Below are 6,083 nucleotides of genomic sequence, written 5' to 3'. Positions count from 1 at the left end.
CATTAAAAATGGAAAAACATTTCAAATTTAATTTTGAACTTTTAAACTCTGCATTCTGAAAGGTTTTCTTTCCCATGTGGTTTCATAGTCATGTAATACAGCCTGTTACTTTTTTATTTTTTATTTTTTTTTACTTCTAACCGTTATTACAACTTTCCATGCAATTCAGGAGCATCTCTGGTAGTCCTTGTTCCAACACAATCTTGCAGTACTGCAACATGACATAGGATTACACTTTGCAGTAATTTAGGATTTCTCTCAACACCCCTTATGAGTGAAGATAAAAATTTTCATTTCATAAAAAGCCTTTGCAGATTGTCATGTTTCAATCCTTGAAAATAATCTGAATGTGGAAAACGAGTGCATACATTTCTTAACATTGTTAAAAGTATTTACCTATAGTCTCAACTATAGCTTCGTTTAGAGTGCCTTCAAAACAGGTGAAGGAGGGAATACAGCTATTTTTACCAAAGTGGGGCTTGGCAGGAAGGTCTACATTAGTCTTCGGGATTTAACTAGTACTCTGAAATCGAATTTGGGATCTGGGGGGTGTCGAGGACCGAGGGAAGAATGAGGGGCGCAGTGCATACTGGATCTTGTAGTTTCTGCGACCAGACAGGGCGTGGTGTTGCATGGCATGCTGGGAGTTGAAGTCCAATCGTTCAACCGGAACTCACGGCAGGCAGAATGTGGTTTGTCTATTAGAGACACCGCTTACAGATGGATACTTTCCCTTGGTTCTGCGCTTGCCGTGTGGTGACTTCAGGGGCTGGGGAGGCGGACAAAGGGATGGATGAAGTCAGCGGAGCAGGAGCTCGTAGGCGGCTGTTACCGCTGCCGCCAATTGAAGGAAGTCGGTACCCCGGAAGTGGCTGATCTATTGGGTTTGAAAGGGAGGCCGTTCCTCTTACTACGGTGGCCGGGGAACTGGAGGTGCCTGTGCGCGGTGCTGAGGTCGGAGCGGCTGCTGTGCGGGCTGTTTCTGTGGCGGCTTACGCTAGAGCTGGAACGTTTCCCGGGTCGGTGGCTCCTGCACATTTTGTACACTTCTCCCGTTCTGATTCGGTGAGGGATTCGACCTGAGGCGAAGGGAGTCCGGAACAGGTGGGGAGTTACTGTCCGGGTCCCCGACGGACGGGGAGCCTTGGGGGGCCCTGCCCGCAGTGGAGACCCTGTGCCCAACAGTTGGGGCTTTGAGGGTTTTGGCTCCGCCCTCATGTCTCCTTTCTAGTGTCATTTGTCTTCTGACTTCTTGCCCTTGCTGGCACTCGGAGCTAGCAAACCTTAGTAAGCCGTCCCGTGCCCTCTCTCCTTGTGGCTTTCCTGAGCTGTTCCAGGCACGACCTCTGGTCCCCGGCGCTATCGCATCCATTTAATTCCTCCCTCGTTTCCCCCCGTGGAAGAAGGTACAAGAAAGGGGGAAAAATCAGCAACAACAACAAAAAACCCACCCCCAAATCGGATTCCTGAGATCGCAATCTTCTCATTCCTAAATCTTTCCCCCAGATTTGGCCTTTGTTACTGCTTCAGACCTGAACATACTCCTCTGAATATCTTAATGCTTTTGCATCCAGGCAAACTTTCAATGGCTTGATTGGGTTCTCGCTTCACCCTCCACTCTTCTACCTCCATCCACATGTGAGGGCTTTTAGGTTGGAGAATAGATATTTATGATGACTAATGAATGAGAACGATGTCAGTGGTCACTCAGCATGTCTTCTGCTTATTGAGTTTCTATTTTTTAAGCTTTCTTTGGCTTACATTTTTGTTTTGTATTGATTATTTTCCCACAGGGAGTCCATTGCTACCCTGTAAGTTAGAGGAGAATACGTGACCGTACATCTCTTTATATCTGAATTCGGTATTTAGATGGGATTTTTTTTTTTTTTTTTTGCCTACCTGGAACGTATGCCCCTTGTGGAATTTTTGCAATGATTTTATGTCAATTAATAGAAGATAGACTCGAGGGAATACTCTTTCCTCCTTGGTTGCTAGTGATTTTGTAATTAGATTATGAATCATTGAAAGTACCCAGAGGGATTGGAAAAGCTTTTGAAAGGCAAAGACTGTGTATGGTCCAATTTACACATTAATAAAGCTTTCTTCCCTGAATAAGGAAGAGTTTATAATTAATTCAATAATCTGATGCTATGTTGAATTAATTATCAGTTCATTCACTGTAAAGTTTTTGAGAACAGTTTAAAGTTAAAAAGTAGCCAGTATATGAAATTGTATGATTTAGTAAAAAGTAAAAAAAAAAAAATTGATGTTCTTTTCCTGTAAAATGAATGCAAATATGTTGAAAAATTTATTTGTTGTAATTGTTTATGAGGTAGTTCTTTATATTTTGACAGATCTGGTAAAACAGCACTGTATACTATTTGCTGATGTAGACAGAAATTATTGTCGATCTGACTTTTTGGGGACCATGTAACCCAAACGAGTTTGCAGCTTTTTTCTATTCTAACTAGAGGCCCAGTGCATGAATTTGTGCACAGGTGGGGTCCGGCTGGCCTGGCCCCAATTGGGCGGATTGGGGCTGGGCCTGTTGGGAGGAGGAGACATGGGAGGTTGGCCGGCAGGCCCACCCCTGATTGGGGCGATCAGGGCCCGGCCGGTGGGGGGGAGGGGCCATGGGTGATTGGCTGGTGGGCCCCACCCCTGATTGATGTGTGTGTGGTAGGCTGGCCAGCCCTGTCCCCAAATGGGGTGAGGGGGCTGATCAGGGGTCAACAGCTGAGGGAGGGGCCGTGGGAGATTGGCTGGCCAGCCCTACCCCCAATTGGTGTGAAGGGGGGCAATGGAGGAGTGGAGCTGGCTAAGGAGAGGGGCTGCAGGCCGATCAGGGTGGTGGAGGCTGATCGGGGGAGGGGCTGTGGGTGGTGGGCTAGTTGGCCCCACCCCCTAAGGGGCTGCAGGCTGATCAGGGTGGTGGGGGCCCATCGGGGGCAGGGTTGGCCGCCTGATCCCACCCCCCATTGGGACTGTTCGCTGGCCGCAGAGGGCGTCATAGCAACTGGTCGTTCCGGTTATTGGCTTTTTATATATATAGGTTATTGCACTATAGAAATTATAATAAAGTTATCATTTTTCTTTAAGCAGTCAAATGTAATCTTTATGTGTCAATAAACTATAAATGTTAATACTTGTACCCTGTCAAATTGGAATTATTTCTAATTAATCAGAAATGGTTTCAGCCGTACTGTTTGTGGCTAAATGTAAATATTTCAAAATTCACTCATGGAATTCTTTATTGGGTAACTGATAAGAGGCTCAATATTAAGTAAAGTTTTTATATTTTTCCTGAGACTGTATTCATTTCATGGGCACTTATTGAATACTTTTTACCACTAACCCCAAATCATCAAAACATTAATTGAGAGTGTTGCTCTTGTCCTCAGGTTTTTACTAGATGCTATTAAAGCATTATTTCATTTAATCATTTTAATTCATTGAGCTATTGAACATTATTTACATTTAGCAGAGGAAGAAACTGAAACTCAAAGAGTTTAAGTTATTTAGTCTAGTTCTTTTCTTTCCCAACTGTAAAGATTGGCTTACACAGTTGCAAAGATTTGTTTTCTACCCCGGAATATGTAAAGAGCATTAATTCAATAAATATTTGCTGCGAAGCTATTATGTACCAGATACTCTCCCAGGTTCTGGAAATAACAGTAAGCAAAACAGATGAAAGCCCTGCTCATAGGGAGCTTACACTCTAGCAGAATGTATGAAATGTAAACCTTGCCTTCAAGAAGCAGAGAATATAGCCAATACACATTAGATTGTATGTGTTTTAGAATGTTAAAGTTGAAAAGAGATTAACTAGGGGAAATTTCATGAAATATATGAGATTTGATTTATAACTTAAACAGCAAGTAGGGATTTAGTAGGTAGAAATTGGGAGGAAAGTAATTCTAGCTTGAGGCATAAAATGAACAAAATTCTGAATTGTAGGAGAGAGATTAGAAGAAGGGACAGGTAACTGGACTGCTTTGTATCTTCAGTTTCTTGTACGTAGGTGCACAGGGTTGGTTGAATTTGAAACAATGTTTAAATGAATGAAGTTAGAACAAGAGTGCAGCTATGAGGCAATGAGGAATTAGATCTAGTGTTATTGTAGTGGGAATGGGAGAAAGGAATGGATTTAACAGCTATTGGTGAAAGAACCAGTAGGCTCTGTTAATTATTGAATGTTTGTAGTAGTGTGGTGGCCAAAGGAGAAAGGAGACTAGATTATTAGGCTTGAACTGATTTTCCTATGTCATCAAATTATGAGATTTTTTTTTTCTTTTTCCATTGATTTTTAGAGAGAGTGGAAGGGAGGCAAGGAGGGGAAGAGAGAGAGAGAGAGAAACACGGATGTGAGAGAGACACATCGATTGGTTGCCTTGCACATGCACCCCGACCAGGGCCTTGGATAGAACCTGTAACCCAGTCATCTGCCCTTGACTGGGAATCGTACCTGCGACCCTTCGGTGCCAAGGGCTGACACTCTATCCACTGAGCCACACTGGCCAGGGCCACAATATTTTTAAAAAAATATGTTTTTATTGATTTTTAGAGAGAGAGGAAGGGAGAGTTAGAAACATCCATGAGAGCATGTGCCCTGACCGGGAATGGAACTGGCGACCTCTTGGTGCATGGGTCAACGCTCAACCACAGACAGTCACACTGGCCAGGCTCAAGTCATGAGATTTAAAAAAAATTCCAAGATGCATCATTATTTTATGAGCCACTATGAAAAAAATATTGCCAATTAAACAAAGATTGCCAACTCTAAAATGTATTCAGTTTCAGAGTTAAAATGTGAAAATGTGTGATCTAGAAATGATGAAATAGGGTACTCCTTATGATGGTTAGTGAGCCTTATAACCATTTTATTTTTATTTTTTGAGGACTATTTATAAATTAATTTGTAATCTTTCACATGCATTCAATCATTTAGCATTTACTTATTAACTAGGCACTCTTCTAGGCCACAGTGATACAGTGGTCAGTAACTACAGTCTCTACCCTCATAGAACTTTTTGTGTAGCAGGGGGAGGCAGACATAAATCAAAGATTCCATCAAAGAAATTTAAAGTTGCAGCTATTGTAAGTGCTATGAAAAAGCACTTGATGTAATACAGAAGAAAAACTGATTACGGAGGAGGTAAGAGTGTAGATGGGAGAGGCCAGATGACAGATGGTGATAATATCTTGGACAAAGTGGTGATGCAGATAGATAGAAGTGGATGGATTTTAGAGCTATTTAGGAGGTAGACTGGGTGATGGATTGGATATGAGGAATGAGGGAGAGGAAGGTGCCATCGCCCACCACTAGCTTTTTGGCTTATGTAACTGGATGGATTGTAGTATAATCAGTTCACTGAGATAGAGAACATTGTAAGATGACCAGGTTTGGCAGGAGATGCTTTGTTAATTTTTTAATGTGGCATCAGTGTTCAAGGTTAATTTCTTATCCCCCCCCCCCATGTCATTGTTTTATTTAAGTATGTTTAAGGAATAGTGTAGCTGAAATAAGTTTTTGTTTTTTTTTCCTTGAGTGAGCAGGGATAAAGTTCTGGGTGAAAGCATTTGGAAATATGTTGGTATTTGTTTTGAATTTATATGTAACATATACAGCCATATATATGAATAGGTAACTGAGTAATGCAGTTATACATCATATTTATTTTCACTTAAGATTTGGCATTAAATTGGGCATCTGGTTAAACTTTAACTTTATTCAGTTGGTATATATGTAAATGTGTACTAAGGAAAAAAGACATGTTTTGAATTTCCTTTGAAATATCCCATTTGTGTAATTTTTGACAGATATTGAATCAATACAACCAGTTTATTTAAATTTTACATTTCATAGTAGAGCATATAGAGTTTGGCTCTGGAGTCAGACTGCCTGGATCAAAGGTGTGTTTTGCTATTTACTAGCAGTATGACCTTGCAGAAGTTATTTTGTTGTTTTAGTCCATTGTTTTTTTTTTAATGTATAAAATGAAGATAATAATAATACCTGCCTTATGGAGTTGTTGTGAGGATTAAATGAGATGATATATATATATATGTGTGTTGTGTGTGTG

General features: G+C 41.2%; 1 protein-coding gene across 11 annotated transcripts in view; it reads left to right on the top strand.

Moving 5' to 3' along the window:
• The first annotated feature begins 893 nt into the window (after positions 1 to 893).
• Positions 894 to 6,083, top strand: part of ATG4C (autophagy related 4C, cysteine peptidase) — a 93,959-nt gene continuing 88,769 nt past the window's right edge. For 3 of the 11 annotated variants that reach the window (XR_001364397.1, XM_014549272.1, XM_005878060.2), the window contains exon 1: positions 894 to 1,104. The gene's annotated coding sequence lies outside the window, so the exon portion shown is untranslated. Of the gene's footprint in view, positions 1,105 to 5,138; positions 5,156 to 5,888; positions 5,914 to 6,083 lie in introns of those variants that run through there. The other 8 variants (XM_014549274.1, XM_014549270.1, XM_014549273.1 and 5 more) reach the window with 6 other exon arrangements.

The sequence above is a fragment of the Myotis brandtii genome, unplaced genomic scaffold (assembly GCF_000412655.1).
Source record: "Myotis brandtii unplaced genomic scaffold, ASM41265v1 scaffold540, whole genome shotgun sequence".
NCBI classification, from domain to species: domain Eukaryota; kingdom Metazoa; phylum Chordata; class Mammalia; order Chiroptera; family Vespertilionidae; genus Myotis; species Myotis brandtii.
Note: the sequence above shows the minus strand (reverse complement) of the source record. Positions and strands in the feature narration are given on the sequence as shown.